The sequence below is a fragment of the Giraffa tippelskirchi genome, chromosome X (assembly GCF_054371585.1).
Source record: "Giraffa tippelskirchi isolate mGirTip1 chromosome X, T2T-mGirTip1v1.2.pri, whole genome shotgun sequence".
Taxonomy (NCBI): domain Eukaryota; kingdom Metazoa; phylum Chordata; class Mammalia; order Artiodactyla; family Giraffidae; genus Giraffa; species Giraffa tippelskirchi.
The window spans coordinates 101,474,356-101,488,330 of NC_137289.1; positions in this window are offsets into that span (position 1 = coordinate 101,474,356).

A 13,975-nucleotide genomic window follows, 5' to 3' on the forward strand; every position below is an offset into this window, starting at 1 on the left:
TAGAGATAAAACCCAATGTAGTCCCCTCTTTCCTCCCCCCTCACCCAGTACCAGCTCTCCCCTCTTTATTTATTTACTTTCTCTTCTCCCTCTGGAGTAATAAAATGAGTTTGCTGGCTTTCAAATTAAACCGTCCCTGTATGGCTAGGGCACCTTGAGCAAAACCATGTCTCTGACCCTTGATTTCCTCAACTATTAAAGAAGGGCAATAAAATTCCAAAGCAACTGTAGCACAAGAAGGAGGGCCTCTGTAACAGTCAGCTTCCATAGGTGATATCTAGGTCATTGGAACAATTCAATAACATCATGTACAGAAAACACAACATAGTGCCTGGTCCAAAGAAATAACAGCTAATGTTGATTTAATGCTTACTATGCACCAAGCCTTTGTTAAGTGTTTTTGTTGTTGTTTTTTGTTTTACATGGGTTAATTTAGCCCATCTTCATAAGGACCTTGGGGCTTCCTTGGTGGCTCAGCTGGTAAAGAATTTGCCTGCCAGTGCAGAAGATGCAAGAGATGCGGGTTCAATACCTCAGTTGAGAAGATCCTCTGGAGGAAGAAATAGCAACCTGCTTCAGCATTCTTGCCTGGAGAATTCCATGGACAGAGGAGACTGGTGGCCTACAGTCCATGGGGTCACAAAGAGTCAGACACGACTGAGCATGCACACACAGACATGTAAGGGCCTTATGAGATAGGTACTATTATCCCCATGTTACAGTTGAAGAAACTGGGGCTCAGAGAGGTGAGATAACAGACAATTGCCGAGCTACTAAGTTCAGGGCCCAACGATGAACTCAGGCAGTCTAGTTCCATAATCTATACTCTTTAAGCACTATTCTCCCTTTTAGGATATACGGTTAAAATTTTGAAGTTCTCTATTTCCTCTTTTTATTACACTCTCCTTATCACTTTGTAATTTTCTTCTCTCCACTATCTTCTCATTTTCTTCTCAATCTTAGGGCAGCAAGACTCTGTCATAACCAGGCAATCTTATCTGTGGGGGAGATTATCATCATTAATATAATATTTACACAAATTGGATCATACTCAATATACTGGTCTGCAATTTCCTTTTTTTCCCCCATTTGACCACATACCAATATGCCATGTAGGTCTTTCCATAGAAATTCTTCCTTTTTAATGGATTTATACTATTCCAGAACCTGAATGCCATAAATTATTTAAACACTCACTTATTAATGGAAATTTAGGTCACAGGGATTTACCACTTCATTATGAATAATCTTGCAATAACTATCTTTGGGCCAATGTGAGAATATTTTTTATATGGTAGCATCCTAAAAAAAATTCCTGGGCCAAAGGATATACAGACATTTAAATTTTTGATACTGCCAATATGCTGTATACATTTTCTATACATCCCCAATAATGGTGAATGTGTGCATGCTTATCCTTTCAACTTGCCAATGTGACTTTTAAAATTTAATTAGCTATTTAACTGAAGTATACTTGATTTACAATATTATAACTAAATTTTATTATTTCCTTCCTTCTGCTATCTTTGGATTTAGTTTGTTATTTTAATATCCTATTTCCTTAAGGTGTAAAGTTGAGTTATTGTTTTAAGATTTCCTTTCAAAGTATGTTTGTATAACTCTAAATTTCTTTTTGAGTACTGCCTTACTGCATCCCATATGTTTTGATAGGTTGTATTTTTATTTTAATACATTTCTAAGTATTTTATAATGTTCCTTGTGATGTATTCTTTGACCTACTGATTGATTAATACTGTTTTGTTCCATTTCCACATGTGAAAACTCCAGTTTCACTTGTTATTGACTTTCAGTTTCATTCCACTGTCACCATAAAAGATATTTTGTATTTTATTACTTTTAAATTAACTAAGACTTGGGGCTCAGTTTATGGTGTGTCCTGGAGAATACTCCATGCACACTTGAGAAAAATATCTAATCCTGCTATTGCCAGCAGAGCATCCTGTACATTCTATTAGTTCTAGTTGGTTTTTAGAGTTTTACGGGTTCTCTATTATTGATCTTCTGTTTGTTTTAGCCATTACTGACAGTGGAGTATTAAAAAATAGAACTATTGAGAGTGTTAATAGCCTTGGTAGGAAGGCCAGAGGTCCTGAAGTGGCAGGAGGAAATAAAACTGCAAGTGGCTAATGTATTTTTTTCTTTTCTCTTCTAGTCCTGTGTTGTCATCCAATCCCAAAGGAAGGCAATGCCAAAGAATGTTCAAACTACTGCACAATTGCACTCATCTCACATGCTAGTAGAGTAATGGTCAAAATTCTCCAAGCTAGGCTTCAACAGTACATGAATCATGAGCTTCCAGATGTTCAAGCTGGATTTATTTATTTATTTTAGTTGGGGGCTAATTACTTTACAATATTGTAGTAGTTTTTTGCCATACATTGACATGAATCAGCCATGGGCCCACTTGTGTTCCCCCTCCTGGACCCCCCTCCCACCCACCTCCCCACCCCATCCCTCTGGGTCATCCCAATGCCCCAGCCCTGAGCACTTGTCTATGCATTGAACATGGAATGGTGTTCTGCTTCACATATGATAATATACATGTTTCAATGCTATTCTCCCAGAACGTCCCACCCTCACCTTCTCCCTCAAAGTCCATAAGACTGTTCTATGCATCTGTGTCTCTTATTCTGTCTCGCATATAGGGTTATTGTTACCATTTTTCATATTCCATATATATGCATTAGTATACTGTATTGGTGTTTTTCTTTCTGGCTTACTTCACTCTGTATTATGGGCTCAAGTTTCATCCATCTCAATAGAACCGATTCAAATGTATTTTTTTAATGGCTGAGTAATATTCCATTGTGTACAAGCTGGATTTAGAAAAGGCAGAGGAACCAGAGACCAAATTGCCAACATCCGTTGGATCATCAACAAAACAAGAGAGTTCCAGAAAAACATCTACTTCTGCTTTATTGACTATGACAAAACATTTGACTGTGTGGATCACAGAAAACTGTGGAAAATTCTTAAAGAGATGGGAAAACCAGACCACCTTACCTGCCTCCTGAGAAATCTGTATGCAGGTCAAGAAGCAACAGTTAGAACCAGACATGGAACAATAGACTGGCTCCAAATCGGGAAAGGAGTATGTTAAGGCTGTATATTGTCACCCTGCTTATTTAACTTATATGCAGAGGACATTATGCAAAATGCCAGGCTGGATGAAGCACAAGCTGGAATAAATTTGCTGGCAGAAATATCAATAATCTCAAATATGCAGATGGCACCACCCTTATGGAAGAAAGCAAAGAACTAAAGAACCTCTGATGAAAGTGAAAGAGGAGAGTGAAAAAGTGGCTTAAAACTCAACATTCCAAAAACTAAGATCATGGCATCTGGTCCCATCACTTCATGGCAAATAGATGGGAAAACAGTGGAAACAGTGACAGACTTTATTTTCTTGGGCTCCAAAATCACTGCAGATGGTGACTGCAGCCATGAAATCAAAAGACACTTGCTCCTTGGAAGATAAGCTATGACCAACCTAGACAGCATATTAAAAAGCTGATACATTACTTTGCCAACAAAGGTCAAAGCTATTGTTTTTCCAGTAGTCATGTATGGATGTGAGAGTTGGAATATAAAGAAAGCTGAGTGCTGAAGAATTAATGCTTTTGAATTGTGGTATTGGAGAAGACTCTCAATAGTCTCTTGGACTGCAAGGAGATCCAACCAGTCAATCCTAAAGGAAATCAGTCCTGAATATTCACTGGAAGGACTGATGCTGCAGCTGAAATTCCAATACTTTGGCCACCTGATGGGAAGAGCTGACTCATTTGTTAAGACCCTGATGCTGGGAAAGATTGAAGGTGGGAGGAGAAGGAGATGACAGACGATAAGATTGTTGGATGGCATCAGTGAGTCGATGGACATGAGTCTGAGCAAGATCCAGGAGTTGGTGACGGACAGGGAAGCCTGGCCTGTTGCAGTCTATGGGGTCGCAAAGAATCAGAAATGACTGAATGACTGAGCTGAACTGAACTGAACAGTGCATGTGGAGGCAGGAGCTGGCGTGTGGGGGTGATGGTGACCTAGTCCCCATACATGTGTCTCAACATTGGTGCCTCAGTTTCCAGGCACACATGCTCCTCGTCTAGGAACATTCATGGCTGTGTATCCTTTCCATCCTGTCACTGTATCCACACAGTCAACCATGTTCCTCTCCCTGGATCAGTTCTCCCAACCCCACACTTTACCACTCAGCCCCCACCAGCATTGGCAGACTCTTGTCCCAGAGAGGGGCACCCAGGGCTGATTCCCAAGGAGGCTTTGGGATGATTGGTGCTCAGGCAACCAGAGCTCCAGAGGGCAGAGGAGACCCTGATCTGATGGCCCTCCCTGCTCAGAAGGGGACACCTCTCACTGCCTGCAGATGTTGGTGTGTGGGGAAAGGGTTTGAAATGGTGACTCTGTCCCCTTGCCCATCACTGAACAATGATGCCTTGCTTCTATGATGTCCCAGGCCTTTTTTGAAGACACTCCTAATTGTGGAGCTCCTTCCGCCAGTCCCTTCAGGCTGTCTTTTCACAGATAATAGCTCTCCCATCCCAGTGAGATGGGAATCTGAGTTCTTGTCCATGGAGCCAAAGAATGAAATCCATGAGCAATCTCTCAAGGTAGCAAGCAAATAGGATTTATTAAAGAGGAGGAAAGTACAAAGCTCTCAGCATAGACACTGACTGGGGTAAAGAGTCCCCACTCCAAGTTGGGACTTACAGCAGTTTTTATATCCTTCCTTAAATCATGGTTGTCTACCCAATCAATTTAAAGGTCAAGATGCTTAACATCTTTATGGCTTCCCTTGATCCTTGGATGTAGTCACCATGCTTTCTCATGTCCCCACGACATTGTACCAGATGTATGGGCTTAAAATTAATGACAACCAGTTGTTTTTCCTGGGCATATGGAACAGAAGCTAATTACTGCCCTTTCCTGGATCTGAGTGCTGATAATTTATCAGACTAAAGACACATTACAGGATTTCAGGACAATGTTGTGGGATATTTACTGAAAACAAGACTGAGGTCTCAGAGTTCTACACTGACTGCCTAGTAATTTCTTACTCACTAGGGCCCATGTTCCAAACACCTACTTCCCAGTGCTCACACCCTCTTCACAATAGATGATTCACTCAGGCTGGAATGCAAAGAACTACAGTATAGACAATGAGGGCAGTTCTTCGTCCTGCTTTCCACAGACCATCTGCTGCATTCTCCTTCGATCTTCAAAAGTCCTTTTCTGTCCCAGTTGATTTCCCCACCGTGAGGATGATTTTCTGATTTCGAGGACCTCCTTTGACATTCAGCTTCTTGCCAGAGTTTCTGGTCCTTGTTTATTATGCCCCATTTTTTCTTCTTTCTTTCATCTTATGTAGTTGTGAGGGGATATTTCTTGTCCTTTTGGGTGTCTGAAGTCTTCCTCTAATGTTCAGCAGGTGCTCTGTGAGAACTATTCCATTTGTAGATGTATTCTTTTTTTTAATTTTAATTAATTTATTTATTTTAATTGGAGGCTAATTACTTTGCAATATTGTAGTGGTTTTGCAATACACTGACATGAATCAGCCATGGGTGTACATGTGTTCCCCATCCTGAAACCCCTCCCACCGTCCTCCCTATTGAAAGCAGCTAAATATAAATTTTTAGAATCAATAAAATGCATAAAAGCCTAAAAAATACATAAAAGGAATGCATTTGAATCAGTTCTAATCAGGTGGATGAAACTGGAGCCTATTACACAGAGTGAAGTAAGCCAGAAAGAAAAATACCAATACAGTATACTAACGCATATATATGAAATTTAGTAAATCGTAAAGATAACCCTGTATGCAAAACAGATAGCCAGCCCAGGTTCAGTGCGTGAGACAGGGTGCTCAGGGCAGGTGCACTGGCATGATTCTGAGGGATGGGATATTTTCTTGTTTTTTTAATTTTAACTGGAAGCTAATTACTTTACAATATTGTGGTGGTTTTTGCCATACAGCCATATGAATCAGCCATGGGTATACATGTACATGTACATGTACATCCTGACCCTCCCTCTTACCTCCCTACCCATCAGAGCTGGTTTGGTGGTGCTGAATTCTCTCAACTTTTGCTTGTCTGTAAAGCTTTTGATTTCTCCTTCATATTTGAATGAGATCCTTGCTGGGTACAGTTATCTAGGTTGTAGATTTTTGTCTTTCATCACTTTAAGTACGTCCTGCCATTCCCTTCTGGCTTGAAGAGTTTCTATTGAAAGATCAGCTGTTATCCTTATGGGGATCCCCTTGTGAGTTATTTATTGTTTTTCCCTTGATGCTTTTAATATTTGTTCTTTGTGTTTGATCTTCGTTAATTTGATTAATATGTATCTTGGTGTGTTTCACCTTGGATTTATCCTGTTTGGGACTCTCTGGGTTTTTTGGACTTGGGTGGCTATTTCCTTCCCCATTTTAGGGAAGTTTTCAACTATTATCTCCTCAAGTATTTTCTCATGGCCTTTCTGTCTTCTTCTTCTAGGACTCCTATGATTCGAATGTTGGGGCCTTTGACATTGTCCCAGAGGTCTCTGAGGTTGTCCTCATTTCTTTTAATTCCTTTTTTCTTTTTTCCTCTCTGCTTCATTTATTTCCACCATTCTACCTTCCACTTCACTTATCCTATCTTCTGCCTCAGTTATTCTGCTGTTGGTTCCCTCCAGAGTGCTTTATATCTCATTTATTGCATTATTTATTATTGATTGACTCTTTTTTTCTTCTAGGTCCTTGTTAAACTCTTCTTGCACCTTCTCAACCCTTGTCTCCAGACTATTTATCTGTAATTCCATTTTGTTTTCAAGATTTTAGATCATTTTTACTATCATTATTATGAATTCTTTTTCAGGTAGACTCCCTATTGCCTCTTCTTTTGTTTTGGTTTGGTGGACTTTTATCATGTTCCTTTACCTGCTGAATATTTCTCTGCCTTTTTGTCTTGTTTAGGTTGCTGTGTTTGGGGTAGCCTTTCTGTATGCTGGAGGTCTGTGGTTGCTCTTTATTGTGGAGGTTCCTCCTTGTGGGTGGCGTTGGATGAGTGGCTTGTCAAGGTTTCCTGGTTAGGGAAGATTACGTCAGTGTTGTGGTGGGTGGAGCTGGATCTCTTCTGTCTGGAGTGCAATGAAGTGTCCAGTAGTGAGTTTTGAGGTGTTTATGGGTTTGGTGTGAATTTGGGCAGCCTGTATATTAAAGCCCAGGGCTACGTTCCTATGTTGGTGCAGAATTTGAGTGGTATGTCTTTCTCTGGAACTTGTTGGCTCCTTGGTGGAGCTTGGTTTAAGTGTAGGTATGGAAGCTTTTGGTAGAGCTCTTGTCAATTAATGTTCCCTGGAGTCAGGAGTTTTCTGGTGTTCTCAAGTTTTAGATTTAAACCTCCGCCTCTGGCTTTAAGTCTTATTCTTACAGTAGCCTCAAGACTTCTACATCCATACAGCACTGATGATAAAACATCTAGGTTAATGGTGAAAAGATTTGCCACATTGGGGGACACCCAGAGAGGTGAAAGGTTGTTGCTGGACCACGAAAAGACTGCCGGGATTCTTGGCCTCTGGAGGAGAAGAATTCAATCCGGGGCCAGAGACAAGGCTGGATCGCTCAGAGCTTTTGTGTGATAATGTTTTATCAAAGTATAAAGGAGATAGAGAAAGCTTCTGACATAGGCACCAGAAGGGGGCAGAAAGAGTACCCCCCTGCTAGTCTTCAGCTGGATGTTATATAGTCACTAACAGTTTGTTAATGAAAGAAAGGAATGTCTTAAACTCAGAATGGCACCAGGCCCCTCATCCATAAGATGTATTTTGGGATAATCTGGGCACCAGACATCCTGGGTCATAAAACGATTGACTTGAATCTTGCAGAAAGGCAGATCATGCAAACAGTTTCATTTACATACATTAGGGGAACAATGTCTGAGTATAACATACTGGTTTGTCAAGTAGGTTCTGAGCCATTAGGTGGAACCGACTTGAAGACAGAGTTTGGGGTAAATGCATAGTACATTAACATAGCTTAAGACAAACATTTCCATAAGAAAAATGCATTGGTTAACTCAAAGTTTGAGAATAGTTAACTTCAGGTGAAACCAGGTGTCATGGCAACACAGTATTTTAAGAGAAACCTCTTTTAAGTTTGTATAGAGGAGGGAAAAAATATTGTGTTTGTTTCCTCCTGCCGCTTAAGAGAGAGATAAAATGTCTGACTGCTAAGTCACTTCAGTCGTGTCCGACTCTGCATGACCCCATAGATGGCAGCCCAACAGGCTCTCCCATCCCTGGGATTCTCCAGACAAGAACACTGGAGTGGGTTGTCATTTCCTTCTCCAATGCATGAAAGTGAAAAGTGAAAGTGAAGTCGCTCAGTCGTCTCCGACTCCTAGCGACCCCATGGACTGCAGCCTACCAGGCTCCTCCATCCATGGGGTTTTCCAGGCAAGAGTACTGGAGTGGGGTGCCATTTCCTTCTCCGGCACTTGCAGCCTATTTCCTCCATTTGGAGACCCATGGCCTTCCTGCCTGTTGCCCTCTCAGAGGTTCACAGAGTTAAATGGAGAAGAGAAGAAGGAGGAGGGAAGAAGGAGGATGGAGAGAGAGGTGACCAGGAGGAGAAGAGGGGGAATCAAAAGGGGAGAGAGCAATCCAGACAGTAATCAATTCCCTATGGGCTCTCCACAGCCTGGAACACCCAGAGAGGTTCACAGAATTACCTAAAGAAGAGAAGAGGGAGGAAGAAGATAGAGGAGACAGAGAGTATGGGGAGTCTAAAGGAGAGAGATCAATCTAGCCTGTGATCAGTTCCCTAAATTTTCTCCATAGCCTGGAACAGCCAAAGAGATTCACAGAGTGAAGTATAGAAGAGAAGGGGAAGGAGGAGATAGAGGGGACCTGGGGGAGAAAAAGGAGAGTCAAAAGGGGAGAGGGCAATCAAGCCAGTAATCACAATCCTTGGGCTCCAAAATCACTGCAGATGGTGATTGCAGCCATGAAATTAAAAGACGCTTACTCCTTGGAAGGAAAGTTATGGCCAACCTAGATAGCAAATTAAAAAGCAGAGACATTACTTTGCCAACAAAACCCATTTAGTCAAGGCTATGTTTTTTCCAGTAGTCATTTATGGATGTGAGAGTTGGACTGTGAAGAAAGCTGAGTGCCGAAGAATTGATGCTTTTGAACTGTGGTGTTGGAGAAGACTCTTGAGAGTCCCGTGGACTGCAAGGAGATCCAACCAGTCCATCCTAAAGGAAATCAGTCCTGGGTGTTCATTGGTAGGACTGATGTTGAAGCTGAAACTCCAATACTTTGGCCACCTCATTGGAAAAGACCCTGATGCTGGGAAGGATTGGGGGCAGGAGGAGAAGGGGACGACAGAGGATGAGATGGCTGGATGGCTTCACCGACTCGATGGACATGAGTTTGGGTAAACTCTAGGAGTTGGTGATGGACAGGGAGGCCTGCCGTGCTGTGATTCATGGGGTTGCAAAGAGTTGGACATGACTGAGCGACTGAACTGAACCCTTTACCAATTTGAATAGGCCCTCTGATAATCTTACCTTGATCTCATAAGGTCACTCTCCTGCCTGATAGGGAGGAAGAGCAAGTGATGTAAGTCTGACATCTACTCAACGAAGGCAGTCTTTCCCCCTCCCCCACTTTCCTTTGGTTATAAAGTTGCAGCCCACTTAATCCTTGAGGCCGAGTCCCCTTACCTGCTCACTTATCTCTCACAAGTGTCCTCAATTAATAAATTTACCTCTTGTCTATCATGTTACCTCTTGCTGAATTCCTTCTGTGCTGAGACACAAAGAAAATGAGCCTCAGTAAGTCCAGACACCAGATGAGTGATTCTAATTAAAAGACCATGGGCTCAAGTCCCAATCAGGGTTTTGTCCAGGTTTGAGTCCCAGCCACATGGGTTCAAGTCCCAAACAGAGGTTCACGGTTGCAGTAGTAACAGTTGTCATGTCTCTTCTTTCATTCATAATTTGGTTTATTTGAATCTTATCTAATTTTTCTCAATTATTCAAGTTAAAATTTTTAAAGGTTATCTTTTAAATAACCCAACATTTATTTCCTTGATTTTTAATTGTCTCTCTAATTTACTTTATTAATTGCTGCTCTGATCTTAATAATTATCTTCTTTCTAATTCTGGGCTTAGTTTGATTATCCTTTTCTATTTTCTTAAGATAGAAAGTTAGGTTGTTTATTTTAGATATTTCTTTTTTCTTAATGTGGGTGTTTATACAGTTCCCTCTCAGAACATTTTTTTTTTTTGCTACATCCTATACTTTTTTGTGCATTTCCTTTTTTTTGTTTAAGATACTGATCATGAACTCCTTATTGCCAAATTCAGACTTAAATTGAAGAAAGAAGGGAAAACCACTAGACCATTCAGGTATGACCTAAATCAAATCCCTTATGGTTATACAGTGGAAGTGACAAATAGATTCAAGGGATTAGATCTGATAGAGTGCCCGAAGAACTATGGATGGAAGTTCATGACATTCTACAGGAGGCAGTGATGAAGATCATCCCTGAGAAAAAGAAAGGCAAAATGGTTGTCTGAGGAGGCCTTACAAACAGCTGAGAAAAGAAGAGGAACTAAAGGCAAAGGAGAAAAGGAAAGATATACCCATTTGAATGCAGAGTTCCAACGAATAGCAAGGAGAGATAAGAAAGCCTTCGTCAGTGATCAGTGCAAATAAATAGAGGAAAAAAATAGAATGGGAAAGACTAGAGATCTCTTCAAGAAAATTAGAGATACTAAGGGAACATTTCATGCAATGATGGGCACAATAAAGGACAGAAATGGTATGGACCTAACAGAAGCAGAAGATATTAAGAAGAGGTGGCAGTAATACACAGAACTATACAAAAAAAGATCTTCATGACCCAGATAACCACGATGGTGTGATCATTCACCTAGAAGCAAATATCCTGGAATGTGAAGTCAAGTGGGCCTTAGGAGCATCACTATGAACAAAGCTAGTGGAGGTGATGGAATTGCAGTTGAGCTATTTCAAATCCTAAAAGATGATGCTGTGAATGTGCTGCACTCAATATGCCAGAAAATTTGGAAAACTCAGCAGTGGCCACAGGACTGGAAAAGGTCAGTTTTCATTCCAATTCCAAAGAAAGGCAATGCTAAAGAATGTTCAAACTACCACACAATTGCACTCATTTCACACGCTAGCAAAGTGAACTTGCTCAGTCGTGTCTGACTCTTTGTGACCCCATGGACTATGGCCTACCAGGCTCTTAAGTCCATGGGATTTTCCAGGCAAGAATACTGGAGTGGGTTGCCACTTCCTTCTCCAGGGGAGCTTCCTGACCCAGGGATCGAACACAGTTCTCCCGCATTGTAGGCAGATGATTTACCATCTGAGCCACCAGGGAAGTCCAAAAATTCTCCAAGCCAGGCTTTAACAGTACATGAATCAAGAACTTCCAGATGTTTAAGCTGGATTTAGAAAAGGCAGAGGAACCAGAGATCAAATTTCCAGCTTCTGTTGGATCATCAAAAAAGCAAGAGAGTTCCAGAAAAACATCTACTTCTGCTTTATTGACTACACCAAAGCCTTTCACTGTGTGGATCAGAACAAACCATGGAAAATTCTTCAAGAGATGGAGAATATCAGGCCACCTGACTTGCCTCCTGAGTAATCTGTATGCAGGTCAAGAAGCAACAGTTAGAACGGTACATGGAACAAGAAACTGTTTTCAAATTGGAAAAGGAGTACATCAAGACTGTATACTGTCACCTTTCTTGTTTAACTTATATGCAGAGTACGTCACGCAAAATGCCACACTGGAAGAAGCAGAGCTGGAATCAAGACTGCCAGGAGAAATATCAATAACCTCAGATATGCAGATGACACCACCCTTATGGCAGAAAATGAAGAAGAACTAAAGAGCCTCTTGATGAAAGTCAAAGAGGAGAGTGAAAATGTTGGCAACCTAGATGCCCATCAGCAGACGAATGGATAAGGAAGCTGTGGTACATATACACAATGGAATATTACTCAGCCATTAAAAAGAATACATTCGAATCAGTTCTAACGAGGTGGATGAAACTGGAGCCTATTATTGAGAGTGAAATAAGCCAGAAAGAAAAACAACAATACAGTATACTAACACATATATATGGTATTTAGTCAATCGGTAAAGATAACCCTGTATGTGAGACATCAAAAGAGACACAGATAAATAGAACGGTATTATGGACTCTATGGGAGAGGGCGAGGGCGGGATGATATGGGAGAATGGCATGGAAGCATGTACATTATCATATGTGAAACAAATCGCCAGTCCAGGTTCAATGCATGATACAGGGTGCTCAGGGCTGGTGCACTGGGATGACCCGGAGGGATGGGATGGGGAGGGAGGTGGAAAGGGGGTTTTGGAAGGAGAAAACATGTACACCAATGGTGGATTCATGTCAATGTATGGCAAAACAAAACAAAACAAAAAAACTCAAAAAAAAAAAAAGTCAGCATTCAGAGAACTAAGATCACGGTATCTGGTCCCATGACTTCATGGCAAATAGATAGGGAAACTTTATTTTCTTGGACTGCAAAATCACTGCAGATGGTGGTTGCAGCCATGAAATTAAAAGACCCTTGCTCCTTGGAAGAAAAGCTATGACCAATCTAGACAGCTCGTTAAAAAGCAGAGACATTACTTTGCCAACAAAAGTCCATCTCGTCAAAGCTATGGTTTTTCCAGTAGTCATGTATTGATGTGAGAGTTGGACTATAAAGAAAGCTGAGTGCTTGAAGAATTGATGCTTTTGAACTGTGGTGTAGGCGAAGACTCATCAGAGTCCCTTGGACTGCAAGGAGATACAACCAGTCAATCATAAAGGAAAAACACGAAAAGAAAAGAAAAAAAATCGTAAAGGAAATCCGTCCGGAATATTCATTGGAAGGACTGATGCTGAAGCTGAAACTCCAATACTTTGGCCACCTGATGTGAAGAACTGACTCACTTGAAAAGACCCTGATGCTTGAAAAGATTGACGGCAGGAGGAGAAGGAGACGACAGAGAATGAGATTGTTGGATGACAACACCAATTCGATGGACATGAGTTTGAGCACCCTCCGGGAGTTGGTGATGGGCAGGGAAGCCTGGCGTGCTGCAGCCCATGGAGGTGACAGAGACGTACATGCCTGAGCAACTGAACTGAACTGACTGAAGATATTGATTTCCATTTTAATTTCTTCTTTGTCCCATTAGTTGTTCACAAGCATGTTGTTTAATTTCCACATATTAGTCAACTTTCCAATTTCCTCCTGTTATAAGTATCTAGCTTAATACTATTGTGATTAGAGAAGATACTTTAATATTTTAATCTTACAATTTATGAAGTTTTTGTGTGTGTGTGACTCAAGATATCATTTTTTTTTCCCTGAATGATCTATACATTGTATTGTATTACTCTGTGTTTCTCCCTTCAGATCTAGTAATATCTGCTTGCTAGGTGTTTTGATGTTGAATGCACACACACATATTTATCATTTCTTCTTGATGAATTTACCTCTTTATCATTATACAATCACCTTTTGTGTCTCTTATTACAGCTTTTAACTTAGAGTCTATTTTGTCTGAAATAAATATAGATTTTCCTGCTCTTATATGCTTACACATTGCATGAAATTTCTTTTTCCTTCTTTCATTGTCAACCTCTGTGTGTGCTTAAAGCTGAAGTGATGTCATGTAGGTAGCATACAGATGTGTGTTGGTTTTCCTTTTAATCTGTTTAGCTATGTATGTCTTTTGATTGGAGAATTTAGTTCATCTAAATTTAAAATCATTATTGATAGATAAGAGTTTACCATTGCCATTTTGTTAATTGTTTCCTGAGTGTTTTGTATAATAGGTCCTTTGTTCCTCTCTTTCTGATACCAAAATAGTATGTTTTGAGTCATCTTTTGCTTATTT